Below are 26,094 nucleotides of genomic sequence, written 5' to 3'. Positions count from 1 at the left end.
CCTTGTGGAGAATGGAGGCAAACCTTTATGGCCAAGAGTTGCTAAACTACTGACGTGGGTCGAAGACAAAGGAGGGCCCTTACAGATAGTGCCCCTGAACAGTGCAAAGCTGTGTCTCAGAAACAATGGCACAAGAAAAGTTGTAGAGAATCAAAATTGTTTTATAGTCTTTGTTGTAACAGGAATGAAGGACGGGTCAGCAGTGATAATGGAGCACCACTGGGCCTGTGAATCCAGAGCGTATATGAAGCTGCTCAGAGATTGGGCAGGACGATGTTCTATAGTAAACTTCCATGTTCCAGCCTTGGTGATTCCTAAAAGTGACTTGAACATTGGTGACTTTCCAAAGGCAGATGCTCACCTGAGGAAAAAGAGATCGGCTGAGCTGATAAATCAAATGAAGTTAGAGAACTATTTTGCAGCCAAGTCAATAGAAGATGTTGATTCCATTCCATATGAACACTGATTATTCAGTCAGACCTCATCAGTATGCATGATAATCTTGATGTGAAGAATCCTTACAGCAGCAAATATCAATTGGTTACAAATAACCAGATGTGAATTGTTGCAAATGATTAACACTACTAAAAAGGGTTTAAATGCTATCAAGGAAGAATTGAGAGCCATACGACTGATGACTCTCCAGAATATATACGTCCTGGACATGATTACAGCTATGGATGGAGGTGTTTGTGCCAATATCGTTGAATCATGATACACATTCATACCTTCTCATGATGACGAGAATGGCACCTTAACAGAGGCCATAACATTGCCGACGAAGTTACATTTCCAGATGATAGACAAAGTGGAAGACATTGCTGATGACAGTTGGTTTGGATCCATTTTCTCATTGGTTCCAGAATGGATGGCAGACATGTTCAAGTTCCTTGGAGACCTGATAGTGATGGTTTGGCTTGGATTTTATGTGATCAAGATAATAATCTCACAATGTAAGAAGACAGACTGCAAAGAAGGCAGTAGGAATGAAGATCATGATTGATGCTGAATCAGGATGGAAGACTAAGGAACTGACAGATGAAGAAATGAGAGACTATGTGAAGGGCAGCATTCATGCACCTGAAGGAATGAAGTTCCTGTACCCAAACAACCACAAGAAGTATGTGAGGAGATGGATCTACTGCAGTCCAAATGGACAATGCATGCTTATGTCCTGGAATAGAGATGAGCATGTGAAATCAGCAGGCTGCCTAAAAGGAGTCAAAGATATGGGTCCGAAAGAAGCTTTTCTTCAGACAAGGAAGTCTAGATGTGAAGGATGATGGGAGAGTGGTTGATGAATCGCGCAGAGGGGCTCTGCTCCCATGATGCCTATATGTTGGGAGCCAGAGTGTGAAACACGTGCAGTACCAGTGAGAGTACCTATACCAAAAAGAATCCTGGAAGTAAGCCCATTGAGAAAGCCACATATGCACTCCCTACCATATGATGGCCATTTGAATGAAATTCCAGAAGAAGTGTGAAAAACAAGCAAAAGAGAAGATTGATGACGTCATGCGAGCTGACATATCCAGAGAAGAGACAAGAGGCTGAAGAATGTAAGCATTCTATGAAGATCTAAGGAGGAGGTGTTAAAGATGAGCAACATTTCGGGCTCGAGATGAAGATGCTCATGCTACAGAAACGATGAAGAAAACGTCAGGTAATTTTACAATTGTACAGATGCAGTAATGCAAGTAGACAAAGTATTCTTAAAGGCTGGCTAGGTAGTGAATAGATTGCGGCAATGCGCCAACGTAGATGCATAAGAATGTATAGACTATGGCTGTTCCACAATGCACTTTAGCAGAGTTTGGCCCCAGTAAATAGACAGGCTTTTTCAGTGTGGCACAGTTGGAAAACGACTTATTACCAGAGGTAGATTCAAGAAGAGCTTGGCTGGTCCAGTATCAGGAGTCAAGGCCACCGTGAGCTTGGATGTTCATTCAGTAGCTACAAAACATGTGAAAAGAACAAACTCCTGTTTGAGGTGAGGAGCAAGAACATTGAAGACATCAGAGGTTCATCATTTAATAGTATTTCAAATACTGAAAAGCTCGGAAACATGGTCTCTAGTCACGTCGATGGATGAAAATAAGATACTGAATTGAGCTGTATCGAAACCAAGGGACAGAGTATACCTCCACTCCCTTTTTATTCTCAGGCACACGGAACATTTCCAAGGCCAATGATCAAAGGGCTAATTGACAGATGGACCGAAAGAGGGCTCGGGAGGATAGCTCAGGGACAACATGCTCGCCTTGGAAGCAAGACAACACGGAGCAACACAGGTTTGATCCCGGGTCTGCGCTTAGAAACCTCTAAGTACGTTATAAATAACCAATCATATCATGATAGATGACAGGCTAATGAGGGGGTAAGCTATGGTTATGACCAGCCCACCAGCACCTGGGTGCCAGCCTGCGTGCTGCTAGCGTGTGTGGAATAGCACAGAGGGGTGCAAGGGTGCCAACCAACTGTAGAAGGACACGTAATAGAGAGGCCTATAGTTTGCATAACCAATGGGGCATTGTGTATTTAATGATGTTCGTAGTGACTTGTTCTAGAAGAGGGCTTAGTTTCCCCACCTGATGTTAGAAACCCAATCACCTTCCCAACAAGTATGGAACGTATACCTAGATGTCCCCATTAAACCAATCACTTTCCCAAGTAGGCTTTTGTAGTTTGCCACGTAGATTGAAGTCAATGATGATGAGTTTTTACTAAAAATGTATTTTTTATGAAATTCTTTGAGTGAGAGGTTTGAACGGATAGATAATTGATATTAAAACAGATGTACTTTGCCAACTTCCTGAGTCAGTCTGTTTATTGATGTTTGAGTATATTCTGCATCTCCATCCATCTCAAAGTATTGCTACCTCGTCTTAAAGGGCCTAGTGTTGGGAATACGGGTTCACAATCTATACACATTCACAATGCAATAAGAATATCAAGCAGCGATAGGTGCAAAAAAAGTACCGCTTGTGACAGATTCGATTGATAGGAATTTAGGATCCTTGGTGTGCACCAGCCCATCCAGGCATTCCATTTCGAGTCCAAGGCACAAATAGTGCCAGAAGCCTAAAAGAGGTTACTGAGTCTATAAGTCTCCAATGAAATATCACTGGTAAGCCATCAGCCCCCAACATCCTACAAGACATGAGCTTAAACCTGTCATGCAGAACGATCCAGTGACAGTGGCCGAAAGGATCTACCAGGAGGTCTCCGCATATAGGCAACAGTATTGTCCCTGCAATGCTCAGATGTAGGGCCCAGTAGCTATCAGGCATCGGCCAGGAAATACAGTGTTACCAACACCAATGATGTTCCCTGCAACTGAGCCTGAGCCAACCATGGAGAAAGGGGGGCATGCATACTGCAACCCTGCAACCCTACATGCAATATTGTTAAAAGCATCTGCTGCTCTGGAAAATGGACTTGGTCTTCTACTGAAAAACCCAGAAGTTGGGTTTTTAAACTAGGTGCAAAGAGGTCCAACTGAAAGGGCCCCCACTGAGATTGCATTCACAAGAAAAGAGGCTTATGCAGTTTCCAATCGTTTGTACCGAACTACTGTCAGCAGCACCAGTATGATACTATATTTTGAGTAACCGGCATGTATTCTGCCTGGACCCTGACAAGATGATGGAGTCAGTCTTCCCAGAAGTGTAGTACCAGTCCGCTAGGGATCGCAAGCAAGTCCCTCCCAGCTTGTTGACATATCGTACCACTGTTCTGTTGTTAATAAGTAACCTGGCTGTGCAGTTAGAGAAACTTCCTGCAAAGCACCTTATTGCGAAAGACCCGGCAAGCAGTTTCATAGTGTGGAGACAATGGGCACCAGACAAGATCAGATCACACCTGGGACCTCATCATCTTAGGCTTGCATTTGATTCCAACTGAAGAGTAGAGGAATACGCGAAAATCATACCATACATGCTTCCATGTGCCAGGCACACCAATGTTATTCTTCTCTTGCCTCTGTGAAAAACGGGACCCAACTTGAATAGTCTAAACCTTTGTGAAGGGCGTGAATACTTTTAGGATTGTTGTAGCCCAAGGCGCCGCCTGACGGCATGTGTGAGTTTATGTTGAAGTCACATGGAACACCATGTGACAGTGTTAATAAAAGGGGTGCACAGCTGTATGTGCGCCAGTTCTCAAACAGCTGTCAGGTCGTCTCCCGCACTGGCATTAGCCAGCCCACATCCCTATGTGGGTTATGTGCAGCCCTGGCTCCTGTGTGATCATTGTTGTGGCAGGAGCGGGATCAGCCTGTACTGGGCCCCGTAATGACTGTCAACAAAGGATCTGTGAACCCTGTGCGCGTACCGTCGTGCCAGTACACATGGCATGGAGCACCTGCTGCGCGGTGATCCATATTGGGTCGGACAAGCTCTGATGACTGTCGTCCGTCCCGGTGCACACTCAGGGCTTAGCACGCTGTGTCTCACGAGCATTCCCCTCCTGGGCCAGGACGGTGTCCGTCGGCTCCTCCTGCAAGATCCCACGCTTGAAGGGCGCACGTTGGCAGAGGACCTGGCACAGGGCTTTACTGCTAAATCGCATACTGATTAGGTGGCGCTGCAAGGGGAGGAAGTCTTCCCTGAAGGGGGTGAGTTCAGTGATATCAGGCATGGCTCGGGGTACTTGGTAGACAAGCTGCTGATGCGCTTCTCCCTGCCTGCTGCTGCCCTCTTCACGAGGGTGCTTGTGCAGTTTGGTCCAGGCACCCGGGGGGAGCTTCCCGGTCAAAGTGGGACAGGCAGGTCAGTCAGGAAGGACGGGGTCGACTACATCAGCAGGTATGAGCCCAGGCACTCTTTACCAGTGAGGCGTGCTTATTGTCTCGCCTGCAACGTCTCTCATCCCTGAGTGCTTGTGCGGTTTGGTCCAGTGGCCCGGGGCTGCTCCAGGTAAAAGAAGACAAGCACAGAGATGGAGAGAAAGTGAGAGCATGGACAGAGACCCCAGGTTCAGTGGGAACAGGGGAGCTGACAGCAATGTTTTGTTTACCATGATGGGGCTCGAGTAATATGCAAGGGTATGGTCAGAGGGCAAGTAACGTTCTGGCACCAAAATAGGGAATGGGCAGCCGATCCAAACCCAAGGTCCCATGTTTCAGATCAACATGGAGCCAGAATTGTATGTAAATGTGTGCTCTGCATCTGCCGCCCCGAATTGGATGTAGTGGCTCAACATGTTTTATGCGGCAGCAGAGATAATGGATGGCACGCAAAAAAATACCCTTTTGTTATTTTATGCCTGGAGCGATGTACATAAGCTCTATAAAACACTGCCCCCGGGAGATGGAACATACCAGGATGTGAGGAAAGCGTTAACAGAATATTTTGGCCAATGGTAAACACTGATTTTGAACAGTTTCAGCTGCGGCAAACAGCCCAAGGCCCGGACGATCCCCTTGACTCGTTTTACACCAGGCTCTGCCAGTTAGCGGCCATGTGTGCCTTTGTGGATGATGTTGGGAGGCTCCACGGCCAAATAATACAGGCGTGCCCCCAGATCCTGAAAGAGTCAGGGATGCTCCTAGCAAGGATATTAGAGCTGGGGAGAGCCCATGACCTGGCTGCAACAAGGTCAGCGATGATGGAGGAGTCCATCAAAGGGCAGAAGGTGGGTGAAGTATATGCAGTCCGAGCGCAGAACAAGAAGATGGGAGCGGGTGGTGGTGGTGCAGCCATGAAGACAGGCATAGAAGAAGCAGCCCATTGAGCACGCGAGTCCTGCGGTGGAGTGATGCTGCACGTTGGAGAGGGTCCAGCAATGGGGCGGGAGATGCCTTAAGTCAGGGCACTTTGCTACTCTCTGGAAGACACCATGGCCATCCATAGGCGCTACCAAGAGCGCAGGTCAATGGAAGAACAGGCGCTCCGAAGTGGCAGCCAACATACCACTCATTGCCAAGAAGCGCGACTGGCCAGGCAGGGAAGGTCAGGATGATTATGGAGACGATGGTGGTGTAGCAGGTATATGTGAGCAAGAGGATGAAGAAGTGTTCTCTCTATCAGAAAAGGGCCCCGGCTACCCCAGTGAGGAGGGCTGGCGTTGCATCCAGGAGAAGACCGAGATACAAAGTGGCAGTGCAGCTGCACAAGAAGGCCATAGGACAAGGATACAAGAGAAGGAGCCATTCATTCAGTTGCTAATAAGTGCCAGATGGTTTTGTTGTTGTTGTTACCCTTGGCATGGGATGTTGTAACCCACAACGCTGCCCGATGATATGAGTGAGTTTATTTTAAAGTGACATGGAACACTGATCCCTGTGCGCCATTTCTCAGACAGCAATCACTGGCTCGGTGTCTAATAGTGTGAGTGTGGCAGGAGGGGGCACTGCCTGCACTGGGTCCCGTAACAGGGACGGAGGGCCCTGTCTTAGAGAGAGGCCAGAAACATGGCCAATCACCCTAGCTAGAAATCTGAGTGAAACTATGGTCTGCAAAAGGACATACTAAAGCTACTTCTTTATAGATCACATATTTGGTGCGGGAAACCACAGGGAGAGCTTCCTGCAGTTGATTATAAACCCCAAAAATTGCCTTCTCTAGGATGGAATCTGACCTGGTTTTTGGCAATTTGTCACAAGCCCTAGGGACTGCAGGAGTCTTATCGCCATGTGTGGGACTGAACCACCGAAGGCGTCTGGCACACAATCACAATATCATCTAGGTAGAGCAACAATCTGATGCTCCTGGCTCTGAGAAAAGCAGCAACTGGTCTGCAAATCTTGGAAAAGCCCCAGTGGCCTGAGAACAGGTCGAATGGATATGAGCTGACAAAGACACTCCTCCCACTGGAACTGGAGGTAACACCTGTACTGAGGATGGATGAACACTGTAAGGTAAGTATCCTTGAGTGGAGCACAATCAATCTCATTGGCCAACCTCCTGTCCTCAACACATCTCCCAATATGGTAATTGTCTCAATCTTGAGGTGAGAATGTACCACAAACTTGATAATTTCCCTCAGGTCTATGGCTGCCCTGATGCCCCGGTATTTCTTCCTTCCCAACATGTTGTTGCTGAGAGACTGCTGTGGCCAATTAAACATCCTTTCTATGGCCCCATTTCCTAATAAAGCCCTGATCTCCTGAGTTATACAGGTGTGATTTTCCTATGAAAAGAAAGACACCCTCGTCCCCACCTTTTGCACAGGTAGAGAGACATAATATATCAAGAACCTCTGAACCATAGGTAGACTACAGGGGTAATGCAAAATATGGCACCAATTGCAACCAACCCTAAATCATGCTGTATACGATTGATATTTTCCTTAGACCAAACTTGATGGAATCCCCTGTCTCAAGAGGGCTGGTCTCTCTAGGGCACGGTAAATACATGCCAAAGAAATTATTGGTCATCTACAGAAATGGTTTAGCAGCAATGGGGTAATCAACCACCTCCAAGCGTAATTTCAACAGGGTATGGTCACCCTAGAGCAGTCCTTTCTTCTTGACTCACTTGTGAAGGCGTATAGAGTTCTCAACAACACTAAACTGTATGTGATCTTCGTGGACCTTCGTACATCATTTGACTCTGTCCCAAGAAACCAACTGTGGCAGGTTTTGGCTGATTATAACATCCCTGCATCCCTGCTGACCATCATTCAAGACCTGTATTGTGACAATAAGGCTGCAGTGCTGTAGGGGCCGAGCAGAGAATGTACAGATCCATTCGAGGTCCAGCGCGGAGTCAGGCAAGGATGCGTGTTGGCCCCACTCCTCCTTTGCCTCTACATTAATAGGCTCATTGAGGAGTTTGTGGCCAACAGTCTGCATCACACAAGGATGGGGAGCACATGACCGAGTGCTGTCCTTTGTAATTGTTTATTTGTAATGCACTTATACATAAGTGAAGTGCAGATGGGGAGCAGGTGCAAGTGGTTCTAGGTCACCTGGCCTAAGTCCTGCCCACCTGGTGCCTCCCAGGTTGCTGCTCTTTTTCCTCAATTAGTAAGCCCCGCCCACCTGGTGCCTTCCTGGTTGCCGCTCTTTCTCTCTACTTAAGGAGCCCCCCAGCCTCTTTTCCTTTGCAGATGGGGAGCAGGTGCAAGTTCTCTAGGTCACTTGGCCTAAGCCCTGCCCACCTGGTGCCTTCCAGGCTGCCGATCTTTTTCCCCACTTAACAAGCACCACCCACCTGGTGACTTCCTGGTTGCCGCTCTTATTCCCTAGTAAGGAGCCCTCTTGCCAAGTTTCCTTTGCAGATGGGGAGCACGTGCAAGTGGCTCTAGGTCACCTCGCCTAAGCCCCGCCCATCTGGTACCTTCCAGGTTGCAGCTCTTTTTCCCCACTTAGCAAGACCAGCCCACCTGGTGTCTTCCTGGTTGCTGCTCTTTTTCCCTACTTAAGGAGCCCTCCAGCCTCTTTTCCTTTGCAGATGGGGAGCAGGAGCAAGTGACTCTAGGTCACCTGGCTTAAGCCCCACCCACCTGGTGCCTTCCAGGTTGCTGCTCTTTTTCCTCACTTAGCAAGCCCCGTCCACCTGGTGTCTTCCTGGTTGCCCCTCTTTTTCCTTACATAAAGAGCCCTCCAGCCTCTTTTCCTTTGCAGATGGGGAGCAGATGCAAGTGGCTCTAGGTCACCTGGCCTAAGCCACACCCACCTGGTGCCTACCAGGTTGCTGCTCTTTTTCCCCACTTAGCAAGCCCCGCCCACCTGGTGCCTTCCTGGTTGCCGCTCTTTTTCCCTACTTAAGGAGCCCACCAGCCTCTTTTCCTTTGGAGCTGGGGAGCAGGTGTAAGTGGCTCTAGGTCACCTGACCTGAGCCCCGCTCACCTGGTGCCTTCCAGGTTGCTGCTCTTTCTCCCCACTTAGCAAGCCCCATTCACCAAGTGCCTTCCATGTTGCCGCTCTTTTTCCCTACTTAAGGAGCCCTCCAGCCTCTTTTCCCTTGCACATGGGGAGTAGGTGCAACTGGCTCTAGGTCACCTGGCCTAAGTACCACTCACCTTCTTAGCCCTGCCTCTTCCTTCCTGCTCTTAAGTCTTAGATCAAGGGCGTCTCTGGCTCGGACGTCCGAAGTGAAGGGCAGTCGAAGAAAAGGGCAATTCTAGTTTGGACCAGGAGGACCCAGGGCTCGAACCCCTGCTCAGACAGCAGGTAAGCATGCACCAACATGTGTTTACTCCCTCTGTCCCCACAGGCAATCCCCGCCCCCTCTGGTCACCCTCTGATGTTCCCTTGTGCCCCCACCCTTCTCGCACACAGGTGTTGGCTGTTTTGCTTGATTTTTCTACCCTGCTCCCCCTCCCAACTCCAGCCTACTTCTGGAGGAGTCTGACCTGATACATTCTGGTTTTACCATCACCGCCTTTGACTTTTATGGACTTCATTGATTCACAGTGCGTCACCCTTTCTCAACTCTCATGCTGGACTTCCTTTGCATCTTGTACTCATGGTGAACCTGAATCATGCTATTCCCATCTTCATCTTGTATCCTGGCTTGTAACATTATGTGTTACTACTGACTTCTGCAATTGGATTCGCTCTCCCCTCTTGCTTCTCCACTCTTTTTGACTGCTTACTCTCTGTTCTCTCCTCCTCTCCCTTTCTCCCTTTTCCTATCGCCTCCCTTTACTTTCTTCTATGCACTTACTCTATCAGAATTGTTCCTGAGCCTAGTATGATAGCAACCTCGTCTGTCTCCTCACCCCTCCCCATACTTGTCCCCCCCCCCCCCCACCTCCAGCACTATCTGAAATGTTGTCAGGCCTAGTACGATAGTCGCTTGTTTTGTTCCTCCCCTCCCTTTCTGCACCCCTCTCGCTCATCTTTTGTTTTTCTCGGCTCTGCCAGAAATGTCATCAGGCCTACTACGGTAGTCGCGTGTCTGTTTCCATTTCCTTCCCACTCTCCCCCTCCCTTCCTTATGTATGTCTTAGCTCTTGCACTATCTGAAATGTCGTCAGGCAGAGTACGATAGTTAATTTCGCATCCTTACTGTTCATGGCCTGTAAGAATGTCATTGTATTTTCCCTTGTTCCCTCCCTTGCCTTGAAGCGCTTTGAAACACATTGTGTATAGGCGATATATAAATAAACTATCATATAATTTCAAGGTAGGAAGGGAACAAAGGGATATCATCGGCATTCTTATGCCTTGAAGATTCCGAATGATCTAACAGCAATAACTAGCATACTAGGCCTGGGCATTTGTACTAGTGTAAATGGGTGACAAAGAGTGGAGGGAAAAAAGGGAGGAACAGGAGAGGAACAAACAAGACAAAAAGAGGTTGGTCATCAGACCGCCTATGCATGCGGCATACGCAGCTAGGGAGGGGAAATGAAAGAGGACAGGACAGACAACATGCTAAGCCTAGCAAATTCAAGGTCATGCACGTGCACAGACAGAAGTGCGAGAGAGGGGGAGGGAGACAAGTGCGCCCAGTCTAGCAGGGGCCAGGGTTAAGTGCAGAGTGGGTGCCCCTCTCATGGAACGTATTCCGAGTGCAGTAATGCAAGGAAGATTGCAGAGGCCCGGAGGCTCGTGCAGGACTGGCGGGGAGCCTGGGACATGTGAGGCTCTGGAGGTGCACCGGGTGACCAGTCAGCTGACTGAGCAGATTGGGGAAGAGAACGAGGAAGGGAAGCAGGAGAGAAGAGTAGGAGGTTAGCAAGGGAGAGGGAGAGAGAAAGAGGAAGAGAAGAGGAATGTCTTGAGGAGATTCCATAACTTAAGGCGGTCCGGCTCAAGACGGGAAGTGGCAGGTAGGCTGTTCTAGAGGGAGGCACCTGCAGAGGATAAGGATCTACCCCCAAATCTCTGTTTGATAAAACGGCTCACCCACAGAGAGTTGGAGGAGGCCGAGCAGAGGACTCTGGAGGGCGAGTATTTAGGAAAAAAGTGTTGTATATAGTAGGGGCCACGGCCCCAGAAAGCCTTGTGGACTATGTGGAGGGACTTGAACTTAATCCTTGCAGCCACGGGGAACCAGTGGAGGGATTTCAGCGCCAGAGAAATGCAGTGACTGGGCTTGAGGCCAAGGATAATTCTTGCAGTTCTGTTCTCCATACGTTGAAGAGGTCAGAGAGTAGAGGTAGGAAGATTGAGGAAGAGAATGTTACAGTAGTCCAGTCTGTAGAGAGCCCAGCACTGGAGACAGTGAGCCTCTTGGGGAAGGTGAGAAAAGGTTGAATACCTGGGAGGAGGCGCAGCTGGTGGTGGGATATTCTGGATATGTCAGAGATGTGAGAAGAGAAGGAGAGAGAAGAGTCGAAGATGACCCCCCCGATTTTTTTGCTTCACTAGTTGATGACGGTGCAGGACCAAGGGTGGTCGGCCATAGTGAAAGTGGAAAAACTGGAGCAGGGGCCCCAATGAGGACGATCTCTGTTTTACTGGCATTAAGACAGAGATCATTATCAGCACACCAGGAATTAATTGCGGACACACAGTCCCGGATCAGCGAGGAGGAGGAAGGGGCCGGCGGTAGCCTGAACGAGAGCTGTGTGTTATCCACATAACACTGAAAGTTGGAGGTGAAGGCAAAGATCATGTGGGCCAAAGGGGCCATGTAGACATTGAAAAACTAGGGAGGTAGATTACATTGCTGGGGGACACTACAAGTAGAGAGAGAGAAAGCAGAGAGAAAGGAACCAAGTTCTACTTGGGAAGCAGATGACGCCGTGCTGCTGTCAGCCAGTCCGATGGGAATCAAGCATGCCATGACCACCTTCACAAAGAAGCGTGGAGAATTGTGCACCGACATAAATCAGACAAAAAACAAAACATTGGTCTTTAAACATGGGTCATCCAAGCGTACCACTGTTACCATCGAAGTGTAAGGTCGAAAAACTTGAACAGGTCATGGAATATGACTAGCTGAGCCTTTGCTTCGCTGAGAAAGGTCTCTGGACCAAACAAGTGACTGAAGCAACCTTTACCTTGTAAAAGTACAGTGGTGGAATCAAGAGGTTTTCGCTGTCGCCTGGAGGAGGCGTACTGTCACCATCCCTACAATTGTACAGGTTGCAAGCTGCTGCTGCTGCATTGTACGGAGCAGAGATCTGGGGTCACACAAGATCCAACTCTCTGGGAGTAATAGAAAACAATGTTTTCAAATCTATGCTGATTCAAAAAAAGGGAGCTCTAAATGCAATACTGCACCAAGAATGTGACCACTGCCCAATTGAAGAATTTATATTTCTCAAGCTACTTCAGTTTTGGTCACGTCTGTGGACGTCACCAGACTTGTACAAGTACAGAGAAATGTTGACCAACTTCATGACATTGGAAGCTAGCCGTTCTACACCTTGGTTAAAACATGTCAAATTTTGGTCAAGCAAAATTAACCTTGCTTCTTTGTGGGACCAACCATCTGGTATAGCGAAAGGGTCCTCTGATCTGGTAAAGAAGGCAGACATCCATGCATGCAGACAGTCCATGGAAGTGGCATGCCTTAAACTATCGTGTGGGTGGATGTATCCAAGAACTAAAGAAGATTTGGTTTTGAAGAATATTTAGACCCCATTAAAGCAGGTTATGCACGGACACTTTATTTTGATTTAAAGGGGAAGTTCACTCAAAAATGTTACTGTCTGAAAAGATGGGCCATACTAAAAAAAATATATAAAAAAACATTTCTAAAGAAAGTTCTGATGTAAAATTTTGAACAAATGAGACTCAAATTCAAAAATTTCAAGCACTAGGAGGCATCCATTTTGTGAAATGAATGAGCCTGCTGTGCTTGTGCTAAGCTCTGCTCGTGCTGCAATAATGAAGCAAAAGTCCCCTACTGGGAGCTTTTGCTTATTAAAGTTGGAGAGCAGAGAATGCTGTCAGGCTCCTTCCTGCCCTGCTTGTCTGTGCTTCTTTGTTTTACTGCTTATCGAAACTCCAGGCAATTATAAATGCAACAGCGTTGTATTTATGATTGCCGTGGCTTTCTTTTTAAGTCTCCTGGGCTACCCCGTATCGAGGGAGTCCAGGAGACTTAAAACGAATGTAGCAGCAATTATGAATACAATGTTGTTGTATTTATGATCGCCGTGCCTTTCGTTTCAAGTCTCCCGCGGGAGACTTAAAGTGAAAACTCGGGGAGCTCAGGAGACTTCAAACGAAAGTGCCTGCAATCATAAATACAACTTTGTTGCATTTATGATTGCTGTGGCTATGTTTTAAGTCTACCGGGCTCCACTGAGCCTGGGGGCACCCGGGAGACTTAAAAAGAAAGTCCAGGTAATTATGAATACTTCGCCGGCCACCAGCAGAGATTTCATAATTGCCGCGACTTTAGTTTTCAGTTTCCCGTGCTCGGGAAGCTAGAAAAGAAAGCCGCAGCAATTATGAAAACTCTGCCGGCGAAGTATTTATAATTGCTGTGCCTTTCATTTTATGTTTTCGGTGCTTCCCTGGGCTTGGAGAGCACAGAAAACGTAAAATGAAAGTCAAGGCATTTGTAAACACTGTGGCAGCCCCCTCTCCATGTTAAGCTCTGCTCTCTGGCAGCAGTAAGCAAAAGCCCCCAGGAGGCGGCTTTTGCTTGATTATTGCTGCCAAAGCAGAGTTTAACATGAACAGAGGAGGCTGCTTCATTACACTAAATGGATACCCCCATGACAAAACTTTGAGCTTCATTTGCTCAAAATTTTACATAGGAACTTTCTTTAAAAATATATTTTATATATTTTTTTATTATTCCCATCTTTTGATACATTAACATTTTTGAGTGAACTTCCCCTTTAAGAGCAGGCACACTGCGAGTTGGTGTCTACAAAAAGAAATGTAGCATGTTAAACAGCCCAGAGTGCCTGGTCTGTGGAGCGCCCCTCAGAACCTCTCTCCATTTTATGTTGTTGTGTCATGGTTATAAAGTTTTAAGAGCTAAATGTTTATTTCCAATTTTCAGACTGAAGGGCATTCGTAGAACAGCAGATGAATTGGGCCTGCGTAAATACACTGGCGAGCCTGGTGCTCTATACCCTGTGAGTAAAAATCCACACAGGGCATGGCTACAGAGGTCCAGAGTGATCAATGCGCTTGGCAAAACCTCCACATAAGATCATTTTTTAATTTTACTAGCCTACGAGTAATTTTAGTGACGTTCTTAACTGGATCTTCGGCTTGTGTGTGAATCATATGATGAACTTGAACAAGATGGATTATCATGCATTTTTAATTAATGGGTGTTTTTATTGCTAAAGATTGCAATGATGTATTGGAATTCTTTTTAATTCTGTTTGTATGACATGTGCTTTAATGGTACGAATACCGAATAAAGCTGGAAATCAAATCAAATCTAGGGAAATACTTTCTTGGTGTGCTGCTGAAACTGCTGGTAGTTCCCTTGTCAAGCTCTTGAGTGGCCTGCACTATGTCCCACATAGCTGGTTGTACTGCCTCTGCTACCAGCAGCCTGGGAAGAGACATGGTGTGCAAAATCTTGTGCAGTGAGGATGAAGGTCTGTCTAGTGAACTTAACGTATGTAACTCAGTTCTTTTTTATTATTATTTATTGTTGCATTTACAGTTTTCAAAAAACCTTACACAACACAAGTTCCTTAAGAAAAGAAAAAGAATGGAATTACAGATTACAAAAAATCACATCTCCTATAAAAAAAATATTAAAATACAAACCATTCAATACATTTGTTAGAAATAGAATCAATTTAAAATTTTCAGTACTAAATTTTTCTTATGCAATTCAGAACCGAGGAATGTAAGATAGAGATTCAAAGCTAAGACCAAAGAAATAGCATTACCCCACATGCAACGGCACCAAAACAGATTCCTGGACACCTCTGAGATCTTATCCTTGAATAAGTTGGTTCGTTCATCATCAAAAAACGTACACACAACAACCAGGTGTTTCAAGGTTTCACTAGTATTGCTTACATTGCAGAACCTCCATTCCCTCTCAGGTGCATTCAAATTGACCAAGGTATTCGGGCTGCTCCAATGCCTAATTTTCTCATAAACAGGTTGTTGATTAAACCTGAAACGCATATAGTTCATAAGTATTACAGGAAAGGGGAATTTCTGAAGGTATAACGTTAGACATTCCCTTGCATGTACAAACTTTGAGCATTCCTCAAACGTGGCATAGGAGTAGATACAATCCACTTTCTCAGCCCAGTCTAACCTAAACAGAATCATTTAAATGTGCCCTGGTCTAAGAACCAGATCGTCTTCAGAGGCACTAATGCACACCAGCACAGAACGAATCCGATCGTTGAGCTCTCTCAAGGACGGGACAGGGCCGGCAAGAATAGCTGCCTTTAGATTCTCATAAAGGGAATTCTTAGGAGGAGCAATCAATCTTCTAATGAAGAAAGGCTGTCTCCAGACGTACCTGGCCTTTAACGACACAAGCCACAACTGGTGTCTGATAATCACATACGGAATAGCCATAGAAAGGCAAAGAACGTCCTTCCAGAGTCTTCCCTGAATAATATTCAAAATGTCACCCATGCTGTGGGAGCAAAGGTCAAGACCATAAAGGATAATAGCTTCAAATTTGGCTAGATAATAGTGCCTCATGGGGAGCATAGAAAATATACACACTTTCTGCTTTATAAACTTAATTTGAGCAGTAAGTTTCTTTGCTTTGTCACTCAGGATGGTTTTCCAGTATTCAATACTGACGCTGTTAGCCAAATAATATCCCAAATAGATTAATGTCTTGACCTGCTACACACTGTCAGGTCCCATAGTCCAAGCATATTGTATATCCTTGGTTCTACGAGAAAGAACTAGGACCTTAGACTTTGATGCATTGGGCAACAGATTATTTTCCTCAGCATATTCAAATAAGAGCTCCATTTTAGCGCCAAGACCTCGCGGGGTTCTGTCGAACAGTATGAAATCGTCTGCGTAGGCCATCCACTCCAACCTAACACTCCCCAGCCTTGCCGTTGTGAAGGAGGGGCACTGCCACAGTCCCTCGACATTGCACGTGTAAAGGTTGAAGAGCGTAGGTGCCAGGGTACACCCCTGTTACACACCTGTAAAGGTAAGTATCTCAGAGGAGAGAACACCATCCTCAGACAAGCGAACACAAAAAGAAGTGTTAGAGTGCAGTAGAGCAATCAGCTGAACTAGCTTACAAGGGATACTCAGAGAAAGCATTTTTTGCCAGAGCCTGGATCTTATCACACCATCGAAAGCACTTGTCATATCTAGCAAAGCTAGGTAGACTTCATCAACCTGAGAGTGATGGACATAATGTCTCAGGTGGGACAAAATGGACGCATTAAGTGAAGTACCCAGCTCTGCACAAAACCCCACCTGAAATTGACTCAAAAGGTTAAGTTCCCTAATAGCACTGTTGCGATCCCTTAAAAGTAGAATAGAAAAAACCTTAATGGTCGCATCAGTCAGTGCTATGGGTCGATAATTAGGCAAATCAAGATTGTCCCGCCTTTTGAAAATAGGTACGATGATGGACTTAAGCCAGGAAGCAGGCACAGTATGAGACAGAAAAATATGTTCGAACATAGATTTTAAGAGTTCGGCCCATGTGCCAGGGTCCTCTCTAAGAACAAATGGAGGTAAACCATCTGGCCCCGGGGCCCTAAATGGCTTAAGTCGACCAATTGACCATACTATATCTTCCTTACTCCAGTTACATGATCCCTTCACAGGAGCGCCCAGATCAGAACCATCAAAAGCCCTAAAGTCCTCAGGCAGAGCATATTTGCTAGTGTAGAAAGAAACCCAGCTGGCTGAATCTATTGAGCAATCCATAGTCGCTTTAACGTTCCCCAATAGCCTGTTAACCGAGGACCAAAATTGTACATCTTTGCCCCTACACAAATACTCCAACATATGTTGATGAAACAAAGTGTAAGCATCCATCCTGAGAGATTTGATATGATTCTTATGTCTCAGGGCGAGTGTACGCTTACACGTCGCATATTCAGATGGCATCAGTCCAGATCTTCTCAGCACGGCAAGTACCTGTCTTTTGCGGGACTTAGAAAATAGGATTCTTTCGTCACTCACAACACCTCTCTTACTAAAACTCACCAAGCTATGAAGTTCTCTAATTTGTCGGGTACAAGCAAGAATAGTATTATATGTAGAGGCACCACCGCCTACCCCAAGCTCACAACCGGTGAACGCAGTAACAGGCTCTCATAGAGACACAAGCAAGAGCTGGTTAAGTTTGTACACAGTTTTTCTGATCCACAATACTATAGTTCCCTTGTTGTTGGACTCCAAACCCGCCAGATCAGGTCTAATGCAAGGGATTGGCATAGAGATGGTCAGGCAGAAGGAAAGGGGCAAGTGATCCCCCAAATCAGACTGAAGGTGGTCATTTAAGTCAGTTCTTTTATAATGTCCTCACCTAAAAGCAGTGTACCTGAATCTACTAGTTGATGTAACTAATCTAATTTTCCTACCCTAGTGCTGATTTTAAGCAGAATACCCTTCCACTGTTCATAGGAGAGTGAGGTGATAGTATTCCCTGAAGACAAAGAACTCTCTGTGCACAGCTACTAATTGCTTTGGGATCCAGTTACTACCCTGCTGGCTTGGCTTCCTCTACCAGATTCAGGAGTCACATCAAGGGCCAAGAAATATTGAATACCCTATCCCGGCATGCGTGCCATGCCTCATTGATTCCTTTGGGATGTCCGGTCCATAGTGGAAGCAAAAAAAAGATACCTAAGGGTCAATGGTTGGGGAAGCTGCAGATTTACTTGGCAGGTAAGATCTAGGGCACTACGCTCTAATTTTAGCCTGAGAGGAGGAGGTCAGCATGGTACTTAAAAATGAGCTAGGGGTCCACTACCATGAGATGGGATGGGATATAGTCATAGGTCATCCCACAGAATCCAGAAAGTTAAAGGGCCCCTTATGTGGGAAACCAGAAGGTCCCACTAGTCCCTGAGGATCTATCATCCAGGTGGACAGGACACGGCCATCGCTTTTGGATCCGGTTCCTAGGGATGGACCAGTGCAGAAGGATCACCTGGGTGAGTGGTCTTCGGAGAATGGGAGTGGAACACAGAATGGTGAGATGCGGTATCCCCTTCCCTCTAACACCTTTACCCCATCCTACCAAGTAGGATATTTAGGAACTCTAACCCCGCCCCTTTTTTAACACAAACACTTTCACACGGACAGCCCGCTATGGGAGAAAACAGACTAACACCCAAGCAGTATACCTGACATGTCCCAATACCATGTTCAGGCGAGATCAGGAAATTACTGACCATCACACATGCCTGACTTCCATTAAGCTTCCCCACACAGATAAAAGGCGGAGCCCAAGAGCACACTCTGAGCGAGGCAAAGCACTCGAGGAAACCACAGTTTCAAGACAGCAGCTGAACGAGGGAAGAAACACAGCAAAACAGAAAGGGATCTCAAGGAGGAAGTACCCTTAACCTTTTCGACAATGAACTGTTACTTTTGAGAAGCCTTGAGAATAGAAAGCGTAAGACCAGGAATCCAGGCTGAAGAATCCTGTATTGTGTGTTGGAGATACCCAGGGACATCCCTCGTCTATAATCAAGGCGGGGAGAATCAGCATCCGCTGTGATACTGTCCTTGGCTCCAAGAATAAAGCAGTGTCTGGGAAATCAACACAGCTGGTGAGTTGGTGAGACCAAAACGATACCAGTCTATGTTGAAGCCAAGGTTGCAAGCAGCAACATTGTATGGCGAGCACTGGAACGAACATTGTTAAAACGCATGTGATAAGAGACGCAAGTAAAGTTGAACTGCTGATGAGTGATTGAAATTTAAAAGCAAGATACTGTTACACCCTTGCACCGATGGTCGCTCTGGCGACAACCTCGTGTTTGTAATGTGCTACAATCTTACTCATCCAAGATGGCTGACGCCCCTGAATCCGTCTATGCGGGCGACGGTGCAGAGGTTGCACGTTCTATGCGTTTGTGCCTCAACAATCATGCGACTCCATATAGTTCGACCAGGAAGTTCAGCAAGTGCGTTGCTACTCTCCAGCACGGCGCTTCGTAAATTCGTTCCTAGGAAATATTGCTCATCTCCACATTCTACTATCCTTTGAATTCTGAACCTATAATAATTTCTGATCCTTCTGTCATTTCTCCCTTAGAGCCTCTCCTTTCATCAGTCCGCCCATCACTCATCTGTCCCATCCGTTATGTCCCTATGCCGGCCCGAAAAGTGAGTTCCCAGGGATCTATCTTTAACCTCATCTAATTTCTTCCCTAACCATGGCGGTTATACTGATCTCCGCTTCCTGTCTCTGGAAACGGTCTTTCTATCCCCTTAGGACTAGTGAATCACTCTCTTTCGGAAGGCTCCACTCAGCATACTGAATGCAATTAACTCCGTACCCGGAGTAAGTTGAGTCATAACTTTCCGATCTGAGCTTCAGACTATCTTCTATGGATGGAAACTCATCTCTTATTTCTCTCGCCCAGGACCAGTCTCGCCCGCACCTGGTTCCCTGAAAGAAGCCCGGCAGATTTCTCCCGGAAGCCGACTGCTGACCTGATCCGCTTTCACCGCTACGCAGGGTTTTTCTTCCCCAGAGGGTTTTCCCTGGGGATTGTGTCTCCTCCGCGGCTGAGATTACTAATCGGCTGGGAGGGAACAGGGTTTCCCGGGAAGCCTTTACATTCTGCGGTGTTGCTGTTTACAGAATCTGCCCGCTGCCCAGGTTAGTGAATCCCACTGATTGTGCTGTCTTAAGTTAAAGTAGCTCTCAGGCATATTCGTAACAGATACAATACCTTTGACAGAGTGGTCCGGCACTGCGTGGGTGCTCAATCAAAGGTCTCTCTAAGGTATCCAGCTGAGAAGTGGCAAAAGTGAAAGTGAGAAAATGGTTATATGAAGAAGAGAACGTTCAAGCAAAATCCTGCGCACAGTCGAAAGTCTTTGTTTTGATGAAGTAAGAAAGTTTGGAAAGTAGATAAATTTGGTCTGAGCCCATCAGAGGAGGGCCCGGGGTGAACAGTAAATGACCCGAGAAGTTGTGTATATGAAATCCTAAGAAGAAAGGAACTTTAGTGTTTGTCATGTTGCATCAGGCCCTCTAAAATAAGAGAATTTGAATGGCAAAGAGACTTTGCCGTAGAAGGCCCTGATGTTGGAGTTTTGAACTGCTTCCTTGTGCTAGAGAAGCCAGAATGTGTGCCACCTTGTCCCGTCCTGGAAACGTGTGGAATGCAAGGCAACGGCTTGAATATCCTGACATATCATTTCTTGAACACTTTTCTTTTGCATAACATTGTTTGCCACACTATTTGTATTTAAAAGTAAGGTTTGGCAATAGGTTTATTAGTATAGACCCTTTTATTTTGACAGACTCGACTAGGACTGTGTTATTATTATTTGATGGTCGTAGCTCGCTCCCATACTTAGATTTAGGGTTAGATAGGCGTTTTACAAACCCAACTGAAGTTCAATAAACACCCTTGAACTGTAATCACCTGAGTCTGTCTTACTGTGAGTTTTCCTTCCATACACTTAACAGGATATCTGCCAGGCAATGGTGCTAAAGCTGCAGAGATTGGCCGGCTTAGCTTCTTTTTGTCTCCGCCAAGACCAGGGGTCTAAAGAGTGCTTGTAGCAGCTCTGATAAGGATGTAGCAGGAACCATCACATCAATGGTGTTGATAGGCTGAGGATAATCAACACAGCTGGCTATGCTCTGCTCCTGGTGTTTCTGTTTCGTTGGGGCTTTTCTCCTGGTAGACTAACTCTAAACCACATGTATGTGCCTTTGAGTAGGAACTGGCTTACTGGGTACACTTTGAGTCAGGCAGTAGATACAGAAGCATTCAATGATTTAGAACTGGTGGATATCATTGTTTAAAAAGTCCTATCTACTGCTGGGGACAAGTAAGAATCAATGAACTCCCTTTCCATGCTTCCTGATTTTTAGCATTTGCCTTGTCTTCCCCTTCAGAATCTATGGTAGACTCCTATCCAGTTTCCCTCAAAACCTGTTTCATGTCCCAACTCTACGCTTCTGCTGCAGTTCCTCCGGGACATGGAGCTTTAAGAACGGCAGGAATTGGCCCGACTTCCTTATCAACATCCAACGCGGCACTCACTGTGGAATCTTTTAAAAAAGTGTTTTTAATGTTTATTGAAACATTTTAGAAGTACAATTAATTGCTATAAATGGCTGCTATACCATTATATTAAAAATGGGCATTTATTATCAAGGAAGTGAAACACAATGTAGCATTTTATTTGAAAATACATTTTAAACTGGAAATCACTTGATAAAAATCGATAAATACAATAGAACAAGTAACAGTACAACAGACAGGGAAGATACGATAGAAGGGGAAAGACAACTATAAACAACACATACTCATTGTGGTTTGGGGACATTGGAATTAGGATGAACATTTTGAACACCAATTAATGGAACATTATGATTAAGAAATTCAATAAATGGAGTAGATCAACGTTGAAATGTGAGTATTAGTTTATTGCGTCTCTCAATACAAGAATCAATTCGTTGAGTAGAACAAAGTCAATCCCACCATTTCTTTATTATGTAAGCCCTGAGCATTCCCCTGTGCATTCGTGCAGAGCTGAAGACATTGCCCGCTATTAGCAAGAAAGGACACAGGCTCCTGCTTCCTGCCTATACCTGTCATACCTGGGGGGATTCCCCGCCCCCCTACACTGCACGTATCAGCTGGGTGCCATAATTGCTCCCCATAGGTAAGCTTGAACCTGACATGTGCACAGAACACTCACCCACTGAACAAGGACTTGCACCAGGAAAACGTTACCTGCTCCCTCTCGCTCAATAAGCATACATGCAAACTTTGGCCCTCATTAAGAGCATCCCAGTATGGAAAAATGTGCCAGGTGCAACAATTACCGGCACCTTTTCCAGACCGCCATACTCAGAGGCTGCCAGTAGGGGCAGTGAACTACCCGCAGGCCTGGCCTGCCGGTAGTTCAGGCCCCTACCCGCAGATAAATCACTGAAGCACCGTTAACAACAGTGCCAGTGTTTCAGTGTTCTCATGCCAGTGAAGTCCTATTGGACTCCACGGGAATGGGAATTTACTCTTCTGTCGCCGCCTGTTATATCCTGGTATTACCAGGATATCAGGCAGTGGAAATGTTAAGCCGAAGTTGCCATAGGCTACCGGTACTACCGGCGGCCTACCGGCAACCTCATAATGGAGCCTTGCAGTTAACCTCTAAAATGAATAATTATCCGAATGCTTTCTGGGAACAGTAAAAAAAAGAGGAGGTGCTGGCTTGGTGGAATAACTTGTATACAACGTACTTATTTTAGATTGGTCACAGGGGAATATGGCCTGGATAGAGCTGCGGTTGGGAGCTGTGGTTGTGCCATAGAATTGCCTGCCACTTTCCATGGTGCTCTGTTATTTTAGACCACACCCTCAAATGCAGTTGGTTTATCACTGTCCAATAGTTTGGTTGGTAAGGTTAAAGGTTGCACTTGCATGTCGAACCTTCTCAGCGTTAATAGCGAGACATTCATGTGAAATCATTATTATTAAACTTGTAAATAATGAGTATATTAATGTGCATGATCACACATATTAGGTCAGCTTAATTTCATTTAGCATAAAATCGGAGAAGGATCCATTCGCTTACTAAACATGCAAAGCTGACCTGTTTTTGCCAAGTTTTGATCGATTTCGGTCACAGAGTCATTCTATTACTCACTAAGCATAGTAAGCCATATGCAAAGCATATTAACATTGATGTTCATTCCTGATTGGTTCTCAGTTTCTGCAATTGGCTTAAAGTGCAGCTTGAATGGTACTAGACCGAGCAATAATGCCACTATGAGTAAAAGGTTGCATTGCTATTGTCATGTTTCTGCATTACTGGGGTCTACTGTACACTCGATACACCTTTTGGGCACAACACGAGTAAGCAGTCTAGACGTTCTGTGCTCTGGAGTCACGACGTATGCAGCAAGATGGCTTCTTCGGCAAAGCTCCGGACTGGCTCTTTGTGCCACAATGCTTCTCCCGACTTGCAGATACACTGCAGATCTGTTCCTGTATTCTCTCACTTGGCATGTTCCTTCTTACCCCTTCTTCTTCCTCCTCCTGGCTCCAGCTCTACTCATACCCTTTCCTACATCTGGTGGTTTCCTCCCTTATCTCCTGACTTGTTTTCCACCGGAACCCTGATGGTGTCTACTCCATAAAAGCTTGGCTTCCTGCCTCATGTTGCCTTGTTCTGCCAGTTACCTGGAATCCTTTACTGCTGGCTCTCCTGCGATTTAACCCCCGATTCCCACTGCAGCTATCACGCCTGATATCGGAACCTCTGCCTAGTGATCTCTTCAGGGGTTTTCTTCCTCAGAGGGTTTCCAACGATATTGGGCTACAAACTTAGGAAGGTCCTCCCATTGCCTGCGTTCGTTCACGGTCTCATATAGGGACAGACTCTATCTCTTCTCCCTCAGAGACCACAAGAAGACTCGGGTAAGAAGAAACACTGACAGGGCCGAGCTTAATCCAGGATTATTTCAAGAGGATGTGCTGAGAGCTTGCTATCATTGAGTGATAGTTCAAAGGAAACGGGGTAACCTTTGTTACTCCGTCATTGTATTTTTTGTTGACCTTTTGGGGTACTCTCCTAGAAACTGTGTCTCGAACATGGATTTGTATAGGCCTTGTAGTCGGGATCCGTTTTTTCATCTGTACCTAAACTGAGCATTAAACTATGCATGTTCTATTTACATTGCATGATTAATAAATACATTTTGAAGTAATTTATGTTCTTTTCCTCGAATGAAGGGCTGCAATTTTAGTTTGGGGCTTCAAGTTTGGTCTGGAGGTTTTATTTCTGCTGGTCTTTCATTCGCGGGTTTGAATGGGATTCACTTGGTCTGAAGTGGTCTGTGAATTATATCCCTGGATATACAGTGGTTTTATAGTTTCTTAAGCGGGTCAATACCATGTGCCTCATTATGATACTGGCGGTAGCCAAAACCGGCATGGCTGCCGCCGGTATAATTTTCTTTCTGGCACCCGCAAATGGGCAATTACTGGGTCATTACGGCTTTGCCGGACCCAGTAACTTCCCATTCACGGGCGCTAGAAAATATTCTTCCCCATTCCCATTTCAGTGAATGGTGCCGGTGAATCCGACATGTGCTGCTCGCGGGTGCCGGTACGGCCGCCAGGTCAGACCTGGCGGGTGAAAAGGCACCTGCGAGCAGAACTCATAGTATGCCGGTCCGGTAGTAACGGCGCCGGTAGCTTAGTGGCGCTGTTACTACCGGACCGGCAAACTTATAATGAGGCCCCATGTCTAAGGGGGGGCTGCAAGCCTAAACAATGCCACTCCATCCGCCCTTTTAGAGGTATGTCGAGTAGCAGCAGCCAGACCAGCTCATAATGTAGAACAATATCCCGTTGCACATCCAAACTGCTCCCACCCTCTTGCAATTCAGGAAGAAAATTAAGATATGGCTCTTCAAAGAACATCAAGTGAGCAACTGATCATTGGGCCCAGAAGCAGATCTCCATCTCCTACCACTATCCACTCTTGCACTCTTCGCTTTCTCCTACAGTGCTTTGTTGCTTCCCAGCCATGCTTGTGCTATAGAAAAAAAACATTCACACATGGCTCCACAGAATGCATAAGCAGGTTGCAGTGTTCAGGGTGCTACCCAGGTCATCACAGAGCCTGATTCAGAGGTGACCAAAGAAAGTTGCTGAGAGGGGACTGAAAGTCCGTAGCTTGGCCACAGACTTCCCTCGGCAGGTTGTTTAGCAACTATTAAGGGTAGGGGAGCTAGAACACACTCAGTCCAGATCACAGAGGCCTAATGACCAGCAGCTGAGGGGAAGGGGGGTCAGATGGAACCCCCTTCAGGGGTCAGAGACCAGGTTCTGTCCATACGTCACAAAAACACCAACCCACATTGGGTAAAAAGGTCAGTGCTGGCCTATGGTTCATATTTCACATTTGTATGTAATGTATAATCTCACTGGGTAAATACTGTCACCAGTGCATCTGAGCTCAGATTATCCAACATGGTTTGAAGTTTAAAACATTGCCTTCCCTTTGCAGAACCCAATCCAGATCTGGCAGCCAAACAGACAATATCCTGTGAACAGATACACGTGCTTTCCATGCAAATGAGGTCTCCTACATACAGACGCTGTTCCCCCAATAATGGGGGATATATCGGGCCGTAGGCGGATGTGTGTGTGCTCTGGTGAAGCTCTCAGGTTGGTACAAGTTGAGAGTGGCCAGGCCTTGCAAGGTACTAACAGGCGATACTATTCTAGGAGTTCAAGTACAGAATTTAGCCTGCAGAGTAAATAACACTTACAGACATTTTCAATGTACTGCAGCTATGAAGACAATTAAGGGGGTCAGTACCCACCCAAGAAGGCCAGAGCGTGTAAATAGGGGGTCGCAAATAGTTACAAAGCGTGCAGAATCCTGTGGCTTCCTTGCAACCAGCCTGCCATTACAACACTCCTAGCACATGCATACACCTTAAGTGGATAACTTGGGCCAATGTAGGTGCCAAGTACCCCCAGCTGTGGTCAGATAAAAGCGCGTAAAAGGCTATTTAGAACACGCTGCTCCTGCTTGGAGTAACAGTGCATGCAAACATTTTAATGCGATGCAGAAAATGCTCAGTAAACCTTTCTCCATACAGGACGCAGTAAGCTTCATGTCCCCAAAAAAACGAAAGCATTTTCCGGACAGGTTCTAGCACTCACTTTCTTACGCTGCCCATCGCAGACCCACTGCTCCCTATACCCTGGAGAAGCACTGCTTGCTTCCATGTGACAAAATCTCGTTCCGAGGCCCGCCACTAACCCGTTATCATTCCACTCATGAAAGGGTGCTAGGGGCTCTGCTCGGGTAGGTTAACAATATGGCAGTTATGTGAACATCTGCATAGCTGTACTTCAAAAAAAACAGTACATACTGCAAAGTCGCACACAGTTACACTTGGTCATTAAACTGTGCAGTTTCAACTTACAATACTGCAAGTGAAAAGCATCAAGGTTTTACACATTGATGTAAAAACTCCAATGCAATTTACAAGAAGATCTTTTGAAACGGAGAAGCCTGTTAAGAACGATCATTGCTTGATGAAAGCCAAAGCATTTGTTGACTCCACAAATGACTTTAGTCACTTAACA

Source organism: Ambystoma mexicanum, chromosome 6p (assembly GCF_040938575.1).
Source record: "Ambystoma mexicanum isolate Mex_15411 chromosome 6p, UKY_AmexF1_1, whole genome shotgun sequence".
NCBI classification, from domain to species: domain Eukaryota; kingdom Metazoa; phylum Chordata; class Amphibia; order Caudata; family Ambystomatidae; genus Ambystoma; species Ambystoma mexicanum.
This window is presented reverse-complemented; position numbering follows the sequence as displayed.